This window comes from Salmo salar, chromosome 14, assembly GCF_965601325.2.
Source record: "Salmo salar chromosome 14, fSalSal1, whole genome shotgun sequence".
NCBI classification, from domain to species: domain Eukaryota; kingdom Metazoa; phylum Chordata; class Actinopteri; order Salmoniformes; family Salmonidae; genus Salmo; species Salmo salar.
Window position 1 is genome coordinate 41519279 of NC_138304.1, and position 17452 is coordinate 41536730.

At 67.1% G+C, this 17452-nt stretch overlaps 1 protein-coding gene across 1 annotated transcript in view; it reads left to right on the top strand.

Annotated features, from left to right (window-relative positions):
- The window catches only part of LOC106569546 (serine/threonine-protein kinase STK11), a 76478-nt gene that overhangs the window by 42461 nt on the left and 16565 nt on the right, over window positions 1–17452 (top strand). The window lies entirely within an intron of this gene.

Consider the following 17452-nt stretch of genomic DNA (forward strand, 5'->3'; position numbering starts at 1 on the left):
GCCCCCCTCTCTCTCTCTCTCTCGCTGCCCCCCTCTCTCTCTCTCTCTCGCTGCCCCCCTCTCTCTCTCTCTCTCTCGCTGCCCCCCTCTCTCTCTCTCTCTCTCGCTGCCCCCCTCTCTCTCTCTCTCTCTCGCTGCCCCCCTCTCTCTCTCTCTCTCTCGCTGCCCCCCTCTCTCTCTCTCTCTCTCGCTGCCCCCCTCTCTCTCTCTCTCTCTCGCTGCCCCCTCTCTCTCTCTCTCTCTCTCTCGCTGCCCCCCTCTCTCTCTCTCTCTCTCTCTCGCTGCCCCCCTCTCTCTCTCTCTCTCGCTGCCCCCCTCTCTCTCTCTCTCTCTCTCTCGCTGCCCCCCTCTCTCTCTCTCTCTCTCTCTCGCTGCCCCCTCTCTCTCTCTCTCTCTCTCTCGCTGCCCCCCTCTCTCTCTCTCTCTCTCGCTGCCCCCCTCTCTCTCTCTCTCTCTCTCGCTGCCCCCCTCTCTCTCTCTCTCTCTCGCTGCCCCCCTCTCTCTCTCTCTCTCTCTCGCTGCCCCCCTCTCTCTCTCTCTCTCTCGCTGCCCCCCTCTCTCTCTCTCTCTCGCTGCCCCCCTCTCTCTCTCTCTCTCTCTCGCTGCCCCCTCTCTCTCTCTCTCTCTCGCTGCCCCCCTCTCTCTCTCTCTCTCTCGCTGCCCCCCTCTCTCTCTCTCTCTCTCGCTGCCCCCCTCTCTCTCTCTCTCTCGCTGCCCCCCTCTCTCTCTCTCTCTCTCGCTGCCCCCCTCTCTCTCTCTCTCTCGCTGCCCCCCTCTCTCTCTCTCTCTCTCTCGCTGCCCCCCTCTCTCTCTCTCTCTCTCGCTGCCCCCCTCTCTCTCTCTCTCGCTGCCCCCCTCTCTCTCTCTCTCTCGCTGCCCCCCTCTCTCTCTCTCTCTCGCTGCCCCCCCTCTCTCTCTCTCTCGCTGCCCCCCTCTCTCTCTCTCTCGCTGCCCTCGCTCTCTCTCTCGCTGCCTCGCTCTCTCTCTCGCTGCCTCGCTCTCTCTCTCGCTGCCTCGCTCTCTCGCTCGCTGCCTCGCTCTCTCGCTCGCTGCCTCGCTCTCTCGCTCGCTACCTCTCTCTCGCTACCTCTCTCTCGCTGCCTCTCTCTCGCTGCCTCTCTCTCGCTGCCTCTCTCTCGCTGCCTCTCTCTCGCTGCCTCTCTCTCGCTGCCTCTCTCTCGCTGCCTCGCTCGCTCGCTGCCTCGCTCGCTCGCTGGCTCGCTCGCTCGCTCTCGCTCGCTCGCTGCCTCTCTCGCTCGCTCGCTGCCTCTCTCGCTCGCTCGCTGCCTCTCTCGCTCGCTCGCTGCCTCTCTCGCTCTCGCTGCCTCTCTCGCTCTCGCTGCCCCTCTCTCTCTCTCTCTCGCTGCCCCTCTCGCTGCCCCTCTCGCTCGCTGCCCCTCTCTCTCTCTCTCGCTCGCTGCCCCTCTCTCTCTCTCTCGCTCGCTGCCCCTCTCTCTCTCTCTCGCTCGCTGCCCCTCTCTCTCTCTCTCGCTCGCTGCCCCTCTCTCTCGCTCGCTGCCCCTCTCTCCTCTCTCTCTCTCGCTCGCTGCCCCTCTCTCTCTCTCTCTCTCTCGCTCGCTGCCCCTCTCTCTCTCGCTCGCTGCCCCTCTCTCTCTCGCTCGCTGCCCCTCTCGCTGCCCCTCTCTCTCTCGCTGCCCCTCTCGCTGCCCCTCTCTCTCTCTCTCTCTCTCTCGCTCGCTGCCCCTCTCTCTCTCGCTCGCTGCCCCTCTCTCTCTCTCTCTCTCTCTCGCTCGCTGCCCCTCTCTCTCGCTCGCTGCCCCTCTCTCTCGCTCGCTGCCCCTCTCTCTCGCTCGCTGCCCCTCTCTCTCTCTCTCTCTCGCTCGCTGCCCCTCTCTCTCTCTCTCTCTCTCGCTCGCTGCCCCTCTCTCTCTCTCTCTCTCTCGCTCGCTGCCCCTCTCTCTCTCTCGCTCGCTGCCCCTCTCTCTCTCTCTCTCGCTGCCCCTCTCTCTCTCTCTCGCTCGCTGCCCCTCTCTCTCTCTCTCTCTCGCTCGCTGCCCCTCTCTCTCTCTCTCTCTCGCTCGCTGCCCCTCTCTCTCTCTCTCTCTCGCTCGCTGCCCCTCTCTCTCTCGCTCGCTGCCCCTCTCGCTCGCTGCCCCTCTCGCTCGCTGCCCCTCTCGCTCGCTGCCCCTCTCGCTCGCTGCCCCTCTCGCTCGCTGCCCCTCTCGCTCGCTGCCCCTCTCGCTCGCTGCCCCTCTCGCTCGCTGCCCCTCTCGCTCGCTGCCCCTCTCTCTCTCTCGCTCGCTGCCCCTCTCTCTCTCGCTCGCTGCCCCTCTCTCTCTCGCTCGCTGCCCCTCTCTCGCTCGCTCTCTCGCTGCCCCTCGCTCTCTCGCTGCCCCTCTCTCTCTCGCTACCCCTCTCTCTCGCTCTCTCGCTGCCCCTCTCTCTCTCGCTACCCCTCTCTCTCGCTCTCTCGCTGCCCCTCTCTCTCTCGCTGCCCCTCTCTCTCTCGCTCTCTCGCTGCCCCTCGCTCTCTCGCTGCCCCTCGCTCTCTCGCTGCCCCTCGCTCTCTCGCTGCCCCTCGCTCTCTCGCTGCCCCTCGCTCTCTCGCTGCCCCTCTCTCTCTCGCTGCCCCTCTCTCTCTCGCTGCCCCTCTCTCTCTCGCTGCCCCTCTCTCTCTCGCTGCCCCTCTCTCTCTCGCTGCCCCTCTCTCTCTCTCTCGCTGCCCCCCTCTCTCTCTCTCTCGCTGCCCCCCTCTCTCTCTCTCTCGCTGCCCCTCTCTCTCTCTCTCGCTGCCCCCCTCTCTCTCTCGCTGCCCCGCTCTCTCGCTCGCTGCCTCGCTCTCTCGCTCGCTGCCTCGCTCTCTCGCTCGCTGCCTCGCTCTCTCGCTCGCTGCCTCGCTCTCTCGCTCGCTGCCTCGCTCTCTCGCTCGCTGCCTCGCTCTCTCGCTCGCTGCCTCGCTCTCTCGCTCGCTGCTTCGCTCTCTCGCTCGCTCCCTCTCTCTCGCTCGCTCGCTCCCCTCGCTCGCTCGCTCCCTCTCTCTCGCTCTCTCGCTCGCTCGCTGCCTCTCTCTCGCTCTCTCGCTCGCTCGCTGCCTCTCTCTCGCTCTCTCGCTCGCTCGCTGCCTCTCGCTCGCTCGCTCGCTGCCTCTCTCGCTGCCTCGCTCGCTCGCTGCCTCTCTCGCTCGCTCGCTCTCGCTCGCTCGCTGCCTCGCTCGCTCGCTGCCTCTCTCGCTCGCTCGCTGCCTCGCTCGCTCGCTGCCTCGCTCGCTCGCTCGCTGCCTCGCTCGCTCGCTCGCTGCCTCGCTCGCTCGCTGCCTCTCTCTCGCTCGCTGCCTCTCTCGCTCTCGCTGCCCCTCTCTCTCTCGCTGCCCCTCTCGCTGCCCCTCTCTCTCTCTCTCTCGCTCGCTGCCCCTCTCTCTCTCTCTCTCGCTCGCTGCCCCTCTCTCTCTCTCTCTCTCGCTCGCTGCCCCTCTCTCTCTCTCTCGCTCGCTGCCCCTCTCTCTCTCTCTCGCTCGCTGCCCCTCTCTCTCTCTCTCTCGCTCGCTGCCTCTCTCTCTCGCTCGCTGCCCCTCTCTCTCGCTCGCTGCCCCTCTCTCTCTCTCGCTCGCTGCCCCTCTCTCTCGCTCGCTGCCCCTCTCTCTCGCTCGCTGCCCCTCTCTCTCGCTCGCTGCCCCTCTCTCTCTCTCTCGCTCGCTGCCCCTCTCTCTCTCTCTCGCTCGCTGCCCCTCTCTCTCTCTCTCGCTCGCTGCCCCTCTCTCTCTCTCTCGCTCGCTGCCCCTCTCTCTCTCTCTCGCTCGCTGCCCCTCTCTCTCTCTCTCGCTCGCTGCCCCTCTCTCTCTCTCTCGCTCGCTGCCCCTCTCTCTCTCTCTCTCTCTCGCTCGCTGCCCCTCTCTCTCTCGCTCGCTGCCCCTCTCTCTCTCTCTCTCTCTCGCTCGCTGCCCCTCTCGCTCGCTGCCCCTCTCGCTCGCTGCCCCTCTCGCTCGCTGCCCCTCTCTCTCTCTCGCTCGCTGCCCTTCTCTCTCTCGCTCGCTGCCTTGCTCTCTCGCTCGCTGCCTCGCTAGCTGCCTCGCTAGCTGCCTCGCTCTCTCGCTCGCTGCCTCGCTCGCTGCCTCGCTCGCTCCCTCTCTCTCGCTCGCTCGCTCCCTCTCTCTCGCTCGCTCGCTGCCTCTCTCTCGCTCGCTCGCTGCCTCTCTCTCGCTCTCTCGCTCGCTCGCTGCCTCTCTCGCTGCCTCGCTCGCTCGCTGCCTCTCTCGCTCGCTCGCTGCCTCTCTCGCTCGCTCGCTGCCTCTCGCTCGCTGCCTCTCTCTCGCTCGCTGCCTCTCTCTCGCTCGCTGCCTCTCTCTCGCTCGCTGCCTCTCTCTCGCTCGCTGCCCCTCTCTCGCTCGCTGCCCCTCTCTCGCTCGCTGCCCCTCTCTCGCTCGCTGCCCCTCTCTCGCTCGCTGCCCCTCTCTCTCTCTCTCTCTCGCTGCCCCTCTCTCTCTCTCTCTCTCGCTCGCTGCCCCTCTCTCTCTCTCGCTCGCTGCCCCTCTCTCTCTCTCGCTCGCTGCCCCTCTCTCTCTCTCGCTCGCTGCCCCTCTCTCTCTCTCGCTCGCTGCCCCTCTCTCTCTCTCGCTCGCTGCCCCTCTCTCTCTCTCGCTCGCTGCCCCTCTCTCTCGCTCGCTGCCCCTCTCTCTCGCTCGCTGCCCCTCTCTCTCGCTCGCTGCCCCTCTCTCTCGCTCGCTGCCCCTCTCTCTCTCGCTCGCTGCCCCTCTCTCTCTCGCTCGCTGCCCCTCTCTCTCTCGCTCGCTGCCCCTCTCTCTCTCGCTCGCTGCCCCTCTCTCTCTCGCTCGCTGCCCCTCTCTCTCTCGCTCGCTGCCCCTCTCTCTCTCTCTCTCTCGCTCGCTGCCCCTCTCTCTCTCTCTCTCTCGCTCGCTGCCCCTCTCTCTCTCTCTCTCTCGCTCGCTGCCCCTCTCTCTCTCGCTCGCTGCCCCTCTCGCTCGCTGCCCCTCTCGCTCGCTGCCCCTCTCGCTCGCTGCCCCTCTCGCTCGCTGCCCCTCTCGCTCGCTGCCCCTCTCGCTCGCTGCCCCTCTCTCGCTCGCTGCCCCTCCCCCTCTCGCTCTCGCTCGCTGCCCCTCTCGCTCTCGCTCGCTGCCCCTCTCGCTCTCGCTTGCTGCCCCTCTCGCTCTCGCTCGCTGCCCCTCTCTCTCTCGCTCGCTGCCCCTCTCTCTCGCTCGCTGCCCCTCTCTCTCGCTCGCTGCCCCTCTCGCTCGCTGCCCCTCTCGCTGCCCCTCTCTCTCTCGCTCGCTGCCCCTCTCTCTCTCTCGCTCGCTGCCCCTCTCTCTCGCTCGCTGCCCCTCTCTCTCGCTCGCTGCCCCTCTCTCTCGCTCGCTGCCCCTCTCTCTCGCTCGCTGCCCCTCTCTCTCTCGCTCGCTGCCCCTCTCTCTCTCGCTCGCTGCCCCTCTCTCTCTCGCTCGCTGCCCCTCTCTCTCTCGCTCGCTGCCCCTCTCTCTCTCGCTCGCTGCCCCTCTCTCTCTCGCTCGCTGCCCCTCTCTCTCTCGCTCGCTGCCCCTCTCTCTCTCTCTCTCTCGCTCGCTGCCCCTCTCTCTCTCGCTCGCTGCCCCTCTCGCTCGCTGCCCCTCTCGCTCGCTGCCCCTCTCGCTCGCTGCCCCTCTCGCTCGCTGCCCCTCTCGCTCGCTGCCCCTCTCGCTCGCTGCCCCTCTCTCGCTCGCTGCCCCTCCCCCTCTCGCTCTCGCTCGCTGCCCCTCTCGCTCTCGCTCGCTGCCCCTCTCGCTCTCGCTTGCTGCCCCTCTCGCTCTCGCTCGCTGCCCCTCTCTCTCTCGCTCGCTGCCCCTCTCTCTCGCTCGCTGCCCCTCTCTCTCGCTCGCTGCCCCTCTCGCTCGCTGCCCCTCTCGCTGCCCCTCTCTCTCTCGCTCGCTGCCCCTCTCTCTCGCTGCCCCTCTCTCTCTCGCTCGCTGCCCCTCTCTCTCGCTCGCTGCCCCTCTCGCTCGCTGCCCCTCTCGCTGCCCCTCTCTCTCTCGCTCGCTGCCCCTCTCTCTCGCTGCCCCTCTCTCTCTCTCTCGCTGCCCCCCTCTCGCTCGCTCTCTCGCTGCCCCTCGCTCGCTCTCTCGCTGCCCCTCGCTCGCTCTCTCGCTGCCCCTCTCACGCTCGCTCTCTCGCTGCCCCTCTCTCGCTCGCTCTCTCGCTGCCCCTCGCTGCCCCTCTCTCTCTCGCTACCCCTCTCTCTCGCTCTCTCGCTGCCCCTCTCTCTCTCGCTACCCCTCTCTCTCTCGCTCTCTCGCTGCCCCTCTCTCTCTCGCTGCCCCTCTCTCTCTCGCTGCCCCTCTCTCTCGCTCTCTCGCTGCCCCTCTCTCTCTCGCTGCCCCTCTCTCTCTCGCTCTCTCGCTGCCCCTCTCTCTCTCGCTGCCCCCCTCTCTCTCTCTCGCTCGCTGCCCCCCTCTCTCTCTCTCGCTCGCTGCCCCCCTCTCTCTCTCTCGCTCGCTGCCCCCCTCTCTCTCTCTCGCTCGCTGCCCCCCTCTCTCTCTCTCGCTCGCTGCCCCCCTCTCTCTCTCTCGCTCGCTGCCCCCCTCTCTCTCTCTCGCTCGCTGCCCCCCTCTCTCTCTCTCGCTCGCTGCCCCCCTCTCTCTCGCTCGCTGCCCCCCTCTCTCTCGCTCGCTGCCCCCCTCTCTCTCGCTCGCTGCCCCTCTCTCTCTCTCTCTCTCTCTCGCTCGCTGCCCCTCTCTCTCTCTCTCTCTCTCGCTCGCTGCCCCTCTCTCTCTCTCTCTCTCTCTCGCTCGCTGCCCCTCTCTCTCTCTCTCTCTCTCTCGCTCGCTGCCCCTCTCTCTCTCTCTCTCTCTCTCTCTCGCTCGCTGCCCCTCTCTCTCTCTCGCTCGCTCGCTGCCCCTCTCTCTCTCTCTCTCGCTCGCTGCCCCTCTCTCTCTCTCTCTCTCTCTCTCGCTCGCTGCCCCTCTCTCTCTCGCTCGCTGCCCCTCTCTCTCTCTCGCTCGCTGCCCCTCTCTCTCTCTCGCTCGCTGCCCCTCTCTTTCTCGCTCTCGCTCGCTGCCCCTCTCGCTCGCTGCCTCTCTCTCTCTCGCTCGCTGCCCCTCTCTCTCTCTCTCGCTCGCTGCCCCTCTCGCTTTCTGCCCCTCTCTCTCTCGCTCGCTGCCCCTCTCTCTCTCGCTCGCTGCCCCTCTCTCTCTCGCTCGCTGCCCCTCTCGCTGCCCCTCTCTCTCTCGCTCGCTGCCCCTCTCTCTCTCGCTCGCTGCCCCTCTCTCTCTCGCTCGCTGCCCCTCTCTCTCGCTGCCCCTCTCTCTCTCGCTCGCTGCCCCTCTCTCTCTCGCTCGCTGCCCCTCTCGCTGCCCCTCTCTCTCTCGCTCGCTGCCCCTCTCTCTCTCGCTCGCTGCCCCTCTCTCTCGCTGCCCCTCTCTCTCGCTGCCCCTCTCTCTCTCTCGCTCGCTGCCCCTCTCTCTCTCGCTCGCTGCCCCTCTCTCTCTCGCTCGCTGCCCCTCTCTCTCTCTCGCTCGCTGCCCCTCTCTCTCTCTCGCTCGCTGCCCCTCTCTCTCTCGCTCTCTCTCTCGCTCTCTCTCGCTGCCTCTCTCTCTCTCTCTCTCGCTGCCTCTCGCTGCCTCTCTCTCTCTCTCTCTCTCTCGCTGCCTCTCTCTCTCTCTCTCGCTGCCTCTCTCTCTCTCTCGCTGCCTCTCTCTCTCTCTCGCTGCCTCTCTCGCTCGCTCGCTCGCTGCCCCTCTCTCTCGCTAGCTGCCTCGCTCTCTCGCTCGCTGCCTCGCTCGCTGCCTCGCTCGCTCCCTCTCTCTCGCTCGCTCGCTCCCTCTCTCTCGCTCGCTCGCTGCCTCTCTCTCGCTCGCTCGCTGCCTCTCTCTCGCTCGCTCGCTGCCTCTCTCGCTGCCTCGCTCGCTCGCTGCCTCTCTCGCTCGCTCGCTGCCTCGCTCGCTCGCTGCCTCTCGCTCGCTGCCTCTCTCTCGCTCGCTGCCTCTCTCTCGCTCGCTGCCTCTCTCTCGCTCGCTGCCTCTCTCTCGCTCGCTGCCTCTCTCTCGCTCGCTGCCCCTCTCTCGCTCGCTGCCCCTCTCTCGCTCGCTGCCCCTCTCTCGCTCGCTGCCCCTCTCTCGCTCGCTGCCCCTCTCTCGCTCGCTGCCCCTCTCTCTCTCTCTCTCTCGCTGCCCCTCTCTCTCTCTCTCTCTCGCTCGCTGCCCCTCTCTCTCTCTCTCTCTCGCTCGCTGCCCCTCTCTCTCTCTCGCTCGCTGCCCCTCTCTCTCTCTCGCTCGCTGCCCCTCTCTCTCTCTCGCTCGCTGCCCCTCTCTCTCTCTCGCTCGCTGCCCCTCTCTCTCTCTCGCTCGCTGCCCCTCTCTCTCGCTCGCTGCCCCTCTCTCTCGCTCGCTGCCCCTCTCTCTCGCTCGCTGCCCCTCTCTCTCGCTCGCTGCCCCTCTCTCTCTCGCTCGCTGCCCCTCTCTCTCTCGCTCGCTGCCCTCTCTCTCTCTCTCTCGCTCGCTGCCCCTCTCTCTCTCTCGCTCGCTGCCCCTCTCTCTCTCGCTCGCTGCCCCTCTCTCTCTCTCTCTCTCGCTCGCTGCCCCTCTCTCTCTCTCTCTCTCGCTCGCTGCCCCTCTCTCTCTCTCTCTCTCGCTCGCTGCCCCTCTCTCTCTCGCTCGCTGCCCCTCTCGCTCGCTGCCCCTCTCGCTCGCTGCCCCTCTCGCTCGCTGCCCCTCTCGCTCGCTGCCCCTCTCTCGCTCGCTGCCCCTCCCCCTCTCGCTCTCGCTCGCTGCCCCTCTCGCTCTCGCTCGCTGCCCCTCTCGCTCTCGCTTGCTGCCCCTCTCGCTCTCGCTCGCTGCCCCTCTCTCTCTCGCTCGCTGCCCCTCTCTCTCGCTCGCTGCCCCTCTCTCTCGCTCGCTGCCCCTCTCGCTCGCTGCCCCTCTCGCTGCCCCTCTCTCTCTCGCTCGCTGCCCCTCTCTCTCGCTGCCCCTCTCTCTCTCGCTCGCTGCCCCTCTCTCTCGCTCGCTGCCCCTCTCGCTCGCTGCCCCTCTCGCTGCCCCTCTCTCTCTCGCTCGCTGCCCCTCTCTCTCGCTGCCCCTCTCTCTCTCTCTCGCTGCCCCCCCTCTCGCTCGCTCTCTCGCTGCCCCTCGCTCGCTCTCTCGCTGCCCCTCGCTCGCTCTCTCGCTGCCCCTCTCACGCTCGCTCTCTCGCTGCCCCTCTCTCGCTCGCTCTCTCGCTGCCCCTCGCTGCCCCTCTCTCTCTCGCTACCCCTCTCTCTCGCTCTCTCGCTGCCCCTCTCTCTCTCGCTACCCCTCTCTCTCTCGCTCTCTCGCTGCCCCTCTCTCTCTCGCTGCCCCTCTCTCTCTCGCTGCCCCTCTCTCTCGCTCTCTCGCTGCCCCTCTCTCTCTCGCTGCCCCTCTCTCTCTCGCTCTCTCGCTGCCCCTCTCTCTCTCGCTGCCCCCCTCTCTCTCTCTCGCTCGCTGCCCCCCTCTCTCTCTCTCGCTCGCTGCCCCCCTCTCTCTCTCTCGCTCGCTGCCCCCCTCTCTCTCTCTCGCTCGCTGCCCCCCTCTCTCTCTCTCGCTCGCTGCCCCCCTCTCTCTCTCTCGCTCGCTGCCCCCCTCTCTCTCTCTCGCTCGCTGCCCCCCTCTCTCTCGCTCGCTGCCCCCCTCTCTCTCTCTCGCTCGCTGCCCCTCTCGCTCGCTGCCCTCTCTCCTCTCTCTCTCTCGCTCGCTGCCCCTCTCTCTCTCTCTCTCTCTCGCTCGCTGCCCCTCTCTCTCTCTCTCTCTCTCTCGCTCGCTGCCCCCTCCTCTCTCTCTCTCTCTCGCTCGCTGCCCCTCTCTCTCTCTCTCTCTCTCTCGCTCGCTGCCCCTCTCTCTCTCTCTCTCGCTCGCTGCCCCTCTCTCTCTCTCTCTCGCTCGCTGCCCCTCTCTCTCTCTCTCTCGCTCGCTGCCCCTCTCTCTCTCTCTCTCGCTCGCTGCCCCTCTCTCTCTCGCTCGCTGCCCCTCTCTCTCTCTCGCTCGCTGCCCTCTCTCTCTCTCTCGCTCGCTGCCCCTCTCTCTCTCTCGCTCGCTGCCCCTCTCTTTCTCGCTCTCGCTCGCTGCCCCTCTCGCTCGCTGCCTCTCTCTCTCTCGCTCGCTGCCCCTCTCTCTCTCTCTCGCTCGCTGCCCCTCTCGCTTTCTGCCCCTCTCTCTCTCGCTCGCTGCCCCTCTCTCTCTCGCTCGCTGCCCCTCTCTCTCTCGCTCGCTGCCCCTCTCGCTGCCCCTCTCTCTCTCGCTCGCTGCCCCTCTCTCTCTCGCTCGCTGCCCCTCTCTCTCTCGCTCGCTGCCCCTCTCTCTCCTCGCTGCCCCTCTCCTCTCTCGCTCGCTGCCCCTCTCTCTCTCGCTCGCTGCCCCTCCGCCCCTCTCTCTCTCGCTCGCTGCCCCTCTCTCTCTCGCTCGCTGCCCCTCTCTCTCGCTGCCCTCTCTCTCTCTCGCTCGCTGCCCCTCTCTCTCTCGCTCGCTGCCCCTCTCTCTCTCGCTCGCTGCCCCTCTCTCTCTCTCGCTCGCTGCCCCTCTCTCTCTCTCGCTCGCTGCCCCTCTCTCTCTCGCTCTCTCTCTCGCTCTCTCTCGCTGCCTCTCTCTCTCTCTCTCTCTCGCTGCCTCTCGCTGCCTCTCTCTCTCTCTCTCTCTCGCTGCCTCTCTCTCTCTCTCTCGCTGCCTCTCTCTCTCTCTCGCTGCCTCTCTCTCTCTCTCGCTGCCTCTCTCGCTCGCTCGCTCGCTGCCCCTCTCTCTCTCGCTGCCCCTCTCTCTCTCGCTGCCCCTCTCTCTCTCGCTGCCCCTCTCTCTGCCCATCTCTCTCTCGCTCGCTGCCCCTCTCTCTCGCTCGCTGCCTCTCTCGCTCGCTCTCTCGCTGCCCCTCGCTCGCTCTCTCGCTGCCCCTCGCTCGCTCTCTCGCTGCCCCTCGCTCGCTCTCTCGCTGCCCCTCTCACGCTCGCTCTCTCGCTGCCCCTCTCACGCTCGCTCTCTCGCTGCCCCTCTCTCGCTCGCTCTCTCGCTGCCCCTCGCTGCCCCTCTCTCTCTCGCTACCCCTCTCTCTCGCTCTCTCGCTGCCCCTCTCTCTCTCGCTACCCCTCTCTCTCTCGCTCTCTCGCTGCCCCTCTCTCTCTCGCTGCCCCTCTCTCTCTCGCTGCCCCTCTCTCTCTCGCTGCCCCTCTCTCTCGCTCTCTCGCTGCCCCTCTCTCTCTCGCTGCCCCTCTCTCTCTCGCTCTCTCGCTGCCCCTCTCTCTCTCGCTGCCCCTCTCTCTCTCGCTCTCTTGCTGCCCCTCTCTCTCTCGCTGCCCCTCTCTCTCTCGCTCTCTCGCTGCCCCTCTCTCTCTCGCTGCCCCTCTCTCTCTCGCTGCCCCTCTCTCTCTCGCTGCCCCTCTCGCTGCCCCTCTCTCTCTCTCTCTCTCTCGCTCGCTGCCCCTCTCTCTCTCTCTCTCTCTCGCTCGCTGCCCCTCTCTCTCTCTCTCTCTCTCGCTCGCTGCCCCTCTCTCTCTCTCTCTCTCGCTCGCTGCCCCTCTCTCTCTCTCTCTCTCTCTCGCTCGCTGCCCCTCTCTCTCTCTCTCTCTCTCTCGCTCGCTGCCCCTCTCTCTCTCTCTCTCTCTCTCGCTCGCTGCCCCTCTCTCTCTCTCTCTCTCTCGCTCGCTGCCCCTCTCTCTCTCTCTCTCTCTCGCTCGCTGCCCCTCTCTCTCTCTCTCTCTCTCGCTCGCTGCCCCTCTCTCTCTCTCTCTCTCTCTCGCTCGCTGCCCCTCTCTCTCTCTCTCTCTCTCTCTCTCTCTCGCTCGCTGCCCCTCTCTCTCTCTCTCTCTCTCTCGCTCGCTGCCCCTCTCTCTCTCTCTCTCTCTCTCGCTCGCTGCCCCTCTCTCTCTCTCTCGCTCGCTGCCCCTCTCTCTCTCTCGCTCGCTGCCCCTCTCTCTCTCTCGCTCGCTGCCCCTCTCTCTCTCTCGCTCGCTGCCCCTCTCTCTCTCGCTCGCTGCCCCTCTCTCTCTCTCGCTCGCTGCCCCTCTCTCTCTCTCGCTCGCTGCCCCTCTCTCTCTCTCGCTCGCTGCCCCTCTCTCTCTCTCGCTCGCTGCCCCTCTCGCTCGCTGCCCCTCTCGCTCGCTGCCCCTCTCTGCTCGCTGCCCCTCTCGCTCGCTGCCCCTCTCTCTCTCGCTCGCTGCCCCTCTCTCTCTCGCTCGCTGCCCCTCTCTCTCTCGCTCGCTGCCCCTCTCTCTCTCGCTCGCTGCCCCTCTCTCTCTCGCTCTCTGCCCCTCTCTCTCTCGCTCTCTGCCCCTCTCTCTCTCGCTCGCTGCCCCTCTCTCTCTCGCTCTCTGCCCCTCTCTCTCTCGCTCGCTGCCCCTCTCTCTCTCGCTCGCTGCCCCTCTCGCTCGCTGCCCCTCTCTCTCTCGCTCGCTGCCCCTCTCGCTCGCTGCCCCTCTCTCTCTCTCTCTCTCGCTGCCCCCCTCTCTCTCTCTCGCTCGCTGCCCCCCTCTCTCTCTCTCGCTCGCTGCCCCCCTCTCTCTCTCTCGCTCGCTGCCCCTCTCTCTCTCTCTCTCGCTCGCTGCCCCTCTCTCTCTCTCTCTCTCGCTCGCTGCCCCTCTCTCTCTCTCTCTCTCGCTCGCTGCCCCTCTCTCTCTCTCTCTCTCTCGCTCGCTGCCCCTCTCTCTCTCTCTCTCTCTCGCTGCCCCTCTCTCTCTCGCTCGCTGCCCCTCTCTCTCTCTCTCTCTCTCTCTCTCTCGCTCGCTGCCCCTCTCTCTCTCTCTCTCTCTCTCTCGCTCGCTGCCCCTCTCTCTCTCCTCTCTCTCTCTCGCTCGCTGCCCCTCTCTCTCTCTCTCTCTCTCTCGCTCGCTGCCCCTCTCTCTCTCTCTCTCTCTCGCTCGCTGCCCCTCTCTCTCTCTCTCTCTCGCTCGCTGCCCCTCTCTCTCTCTCTCTCTCGCTCGCTGCCCCTCTCTCTCTCTCTCTCTCTCGCTCGCTGCCTCTCTCTCTCTCTCTCTCGCTCGCTGCCCCTCTCTCTCTCTCTCTCTCGCTCGCTGCCCCTCTCTCTCTCTCTCGCTCGCTGCCCCTCTCTCTCGCTGCCCCTCTCTCTCTCTCTCTCTCGCTCGCTGCCCCTCTCTCTCTCTCTCGCTCGCTGCCCCTCTCTCTCTCTCTCTCTCGCTCGCTGCCCTCTCTCTCTCTCTCTCTCGCTCGCTGCCCCTCTCTCTCTCTCGCTCGCTGCCCCTCTCGCTCGCTGCCCCTCTCTCTCTCGCTCGCTGCCCCTCTCGCTCGCTGCCCCTCTCTCTCTCTCTCTCGCTCGCTGCCCCTCTCTCTCTCTCTCTCTCTCTCTCTCGCTCGCTGCCCTTCTCTCTCTCTCGCTGCCCCTAGCTCTCTCGCTGCTCCCCTCTGCTCTCTCTGCTGCCCCTCTCTCTCTCGCTGCCCCTCTCTCTCTCGCTGCCCCTCTCTCTCTCGCTGCCCCTCTCGCTGCCCCTCTCTCTCTCTCTCGCTCGCTGCCCCCCTCTCTCTCTCTCGCTCGCTGCCCCCCTCTCTGTCTCTCGCTCGCTGCCCCCCTCTCTGTCTCTCGCTCGCTGCCCCCCTCTGTCTCTCGCTCGCTGCCCCCCTCTCTGTCTCTCGCTCGCTGCCCCCCTCTCTGTCTCTCGCTCGCTGCCCCCCTCTCTGTCTCTCGCTCGCTGCCCCCCTCTCTGTCTCTCGCTCGCTGCCCCCCTCTCTCTCTCTCGCTCGCTGCCCCCCTCTCTCTCTCTCGCTCGCTGCCCCTCTCTCTCTCTCTCTCTCTCTCTCTCTCGCTCGCTGCCCCTCTCTCTCTCTCTCTCTCTTGCTCGCTGCCCCTCTCTCTCTCTCGCTCTCGCTCGCTGCCCCTCTCTCTCGCTCGCTGCCCCTCTCTCTCTCGCTCGCTCGCTGCCCCTCTCTCTCTCGCTGCCCCTCTCGCTGCCCCTCTCTCTGCCCATCTCTCTCTCTCGCTCGCTGCCACTCTCTCTCTCTCGCTCGCTGCCCCTCTCTCGCTCGCTCTCTCGCTGCCCCTCTCTCTCGCTCGCTCTCTCGCTGCCCCTCTCTCTCGCTCGCTCTCTCGCTGCCCCTCTCTCGCTCGCTCTCTCGCTGCCCCTCGCTCGCTCTCTCGCTGCCCCTCTCTCGCTCGCTCTCTCGCTGCCCCTCTCTCGCTCGCTCTCTCGCTGCCCCTCGCTCTCTCGCTGCCCCTCTCTCTCTCGCTGCCCCTCTCTCTCGCTCTCTCGCTGCCCCTCTCTTTCGCTAACCCTCTCTCTCTCGCTCTCTCGCTGCCCCTCTCTCTCTCGCTGCCCCTCTCTCTCTCGCTCTCTCGCTGCCCCTCGCTCTCTCGCTGCCCCTCGCTCTCTCGCTGCCCCTAGCTCTCTCGCTGCCCCTCGCTCTCTCGCTGCCCCTCGCTCTCTCGCTGCCCCTCTCTCTCTCGCTGCCCTCTCTCTCTCGCTGCCCCTCTCTCTCTCGCTGCCCCTCTCGCTGCCCCTCTCTCTCTCTCTCGCTCGCTGCCCCCCTCTCTCTCTCTCGCTCGCTGCCCCCCTCTCTGTCTCTCGCTCGCTGCCCCCCTCTCTGTCTCTCGCTCGCTGCCCCCCTCTGTCTCTCGCTCGCTGCCCCCCTCTCTGTCTCTCGCTCGCTGCCCCCCTCTCTGTCTCTCGCTCGCTGCCCCCCTCTCTGTCTCTCGCTCGCTGCCCCCCTCTCTGTCTCTCGCTCGCTGCCCCCCTCTCTGTCTCTCGCTCGCTGCCCCCCTCTCTGTCTCTCGCTCGCTGCCCCCCTCTCTGTCTCTCGCTCGCTGCCCCCCTCTCTGTCTCTCGCTCGCTGCCCCCCTCTCTGTCTCTCGCTCGCTGCCCCCCTCTCTGTCTCTCGCTCGCTGCCCCCCTCTCTCTCTCTCGCTCGCTGCCCCTCTCTCTCTCTCTCTCTCTCGCTCGCTGCCCCTCTCTCTCTCTCTCTCGCTCTCTGCCCTCTCTCTCTCGCTCGCTGCCCCTCTCTCTCTCGCTCTCTGCCCCTCTCTCTCTCGCTCGCTGCCCCTCTCTCTCTCGCTCGCTGCCCCTCTCGCTCGCTGCCCCTCTCTCTCTCGCTCGCTGCCCCTCTCGCTCGCTGCCCCTCTCTCTCTCTCTCTCTCGCTGCCCCCCTCTCTCTCTCTCGCTCGCTGCCCCCCTCTCTCTCTCTCGCTCGCTGCCCCCCTCTCTCTCTCTCGCTCGCTGCCCCTCTCTCTCTCTCTCTCGCTCGCTGCCCCTCTCTCTCTCTCTCTCTCGCTCGCTGCCCCTCTCTCTCTCTCTCTCTCGCTCGCTGCCCCTCTCTCTCTCTCTCTCTCTCGCTCGCTGCCCCTCTCTCTCTCTCTCTCTCTCGCTGCCCCTCTCTCTCTCGCTCGCTGCCCCTCTCTCTCTCTCTCTCTCGCTCGCTGCCCCTCTCTCTCTCTCTCTCTCTCTCGCTCGCTGCCCCTCTCTCTCTCTCCTCTCTCTCGCTCGCTGCCCCTCTCTCTCTCTCTCTCTCTCTCGCTCGCTGCCCCTCTCTCTCTCTCTCTCTCTCTCTCGCTGCCCCTCTCTCTCTCTCTCTCTCGCTCGCTGCCCCTCTCTCTCTCTCTCTCTCGCTCGCTGCCCCTCTCTCTCTCTCTCTCTCTCGCTCGCTGCCTCTCTCTCTCTCTCTCTCGCTCGCTGCCCCTCTCTCTCTCTCTCTCGCTCGCTGCCCCTCTCTCTCTCTCGCTCGCTGCCCCTCTCTCTCGCTGCCCCTCTCTCTCTCTCTCTCGCTCGCTGCCCCTCTCTCTCTCTCTCGCTCGCTGCCCCTCTCTCTCTCTCTCGCTCGCTGCCCCTCTCTCTCTCTCTCTCTCGCTCGCTGCCCCTCTCTCTCTCTCTCTCGCTCGCTGCCCCTCTCTCTCTCTCGCTCGCTGCCCCTCTCGCTCGCTGCCCCTCTCTCTCTCTCGCTCGCTGCCCCTCTCGCTCGCTGCCCCTCTCTCTCTCTCTCTCGCTCGCTGCCCCTCTCTCTCTCTCTCTCTCTCTCTCTCGCTCGCTGCCCTTCTCTCTCTCTCGCTGCCCCTAGCTCTCTCGCTGCCCCTCGCTCTCTCGCTGCCCCTCTCTCTCTCGCTGCCCCTCTCTCTCTCGCTGCCCCTCTCTCTCTCGCTGCCCCTCTCTCTCTCGCTGCCCCTCTCGCTGCCCCTCTCTCTCTCTCTCGCTCGCTGCCCCCCTCTCTCTCTCTCGCTCGCTGCCCCCCTCTCTGTCTCTCGCTCGCTGCCCCCCTCTCGTCTCTCGCTCGCTGCCCCCCTCTGTCTCTCGCTCGCTGCCCCCCTCTCTGTCTCTCGCTCGCTGCCCCCCTCTCTGTCTCTCGCTCGCTGCCCCCCTCTCTGTCTCTCGCTCGCTGCCCCCCTCTCTGTCTCTCGCTCGCTGCCCCCCTCTCTCTCTCTCGCTCGCTGCCCCCCTCTCTCTCTCTCGCTCGCTGCCCCTCTCTCTCTCGCTCGCTGCTCCCTCTCTCTCTCGCTCGCTGCCCCTCTCTCTCTCTCTCTCTCTTGCTCGCTGCCCCTCTCTCTCTCTCGCTCTCGCTCGCTGCCCCTCTCTCTCGCTCGCTGCCCCTCTCTCTCTCGCTCGCTCGCTGCCCCTCTCTCTCTCGCTGCCCCTCTCGCTGCCCCTCTCTCTGCCCATCTCTCTCTCTCGCTCGCTGCCACTCTCTCTCTCTCTCGCTCGCTGCCCCTCTCTCGCTCGCTCTCTCGCTGCCCCTCTCTCTCGCTCGCTCTCTCGCTGCCCCTCTCTCTCGCTCGCTCTCTCGCTGCCCCTCTCTCGCTCGCTCTCTCGCTGCCCCCTCGCTCGCTCTCTCGCTGCCCCTCGCTCGCTCTCTCGCTGCCCCTCTCTCGCTCGCTCTCTCGCTGCCCCTCTCTCGCTCGCTCTCTCGCTGCCCCTCGCTCTCTCGCTGCCCCTCTCTCTCTCGCTGCCCCTCTCTCTCTCTCGCTCTCGCTCGCTGCCCCTCTCTCTCGCTCGCTGCCCCTCTCGCTCGCTGCCTCTCTCTCTCTCGCTCGCTGCCCCTCTCTCTCTCTCGCTCGCTGCCCCTCTCTCTCTCTCGCTCGCTGTCTTTCTCTCGCTCGCTGCCCCTCTCTCTCGCTCGCTGCCCCTCTCGCTTGCTGCCCCTCTCGCTTGCTGCCCCTCTCTCTCTCGCTCGCTGCCCCTCTCTCTCTCGCTCGCTGCCCCTCTCTCTCTCGCTCGCTGCCCCCCCTCTCCTCGCTCGCTGCCCCTCACTCGCTCGCTGCCCCCTCCTCGCTCGCTGCCCCCCTCTCTCTCCTGCCCCCCCCTCTCTCTCGCTCGCTGCCCCTCCTCGCTCGCTGCCTCTCTCTCGCTCGCTGCCCCTCTCTCTCCTCGCTGCCCCTCTCGCTCTCTCGCTGCCCCTCTCTCTCTCCTCGCTGCCCCTCTCTCTCTCTCTCGCTCGCTGCCCCTCTCTCTCTCTCTCGCTCGCTGCCCCCCTCTCTCTCTCCTCGCTTCGCTGCCCCTCTCTCTCTCTCTCGCTCGCTGCCCCTCTCTCTCTCTCGCTGCCCCTCTCTCTCTCGCTCGCTGCCCCTCTCTCTCTCGCTCCTCCCCT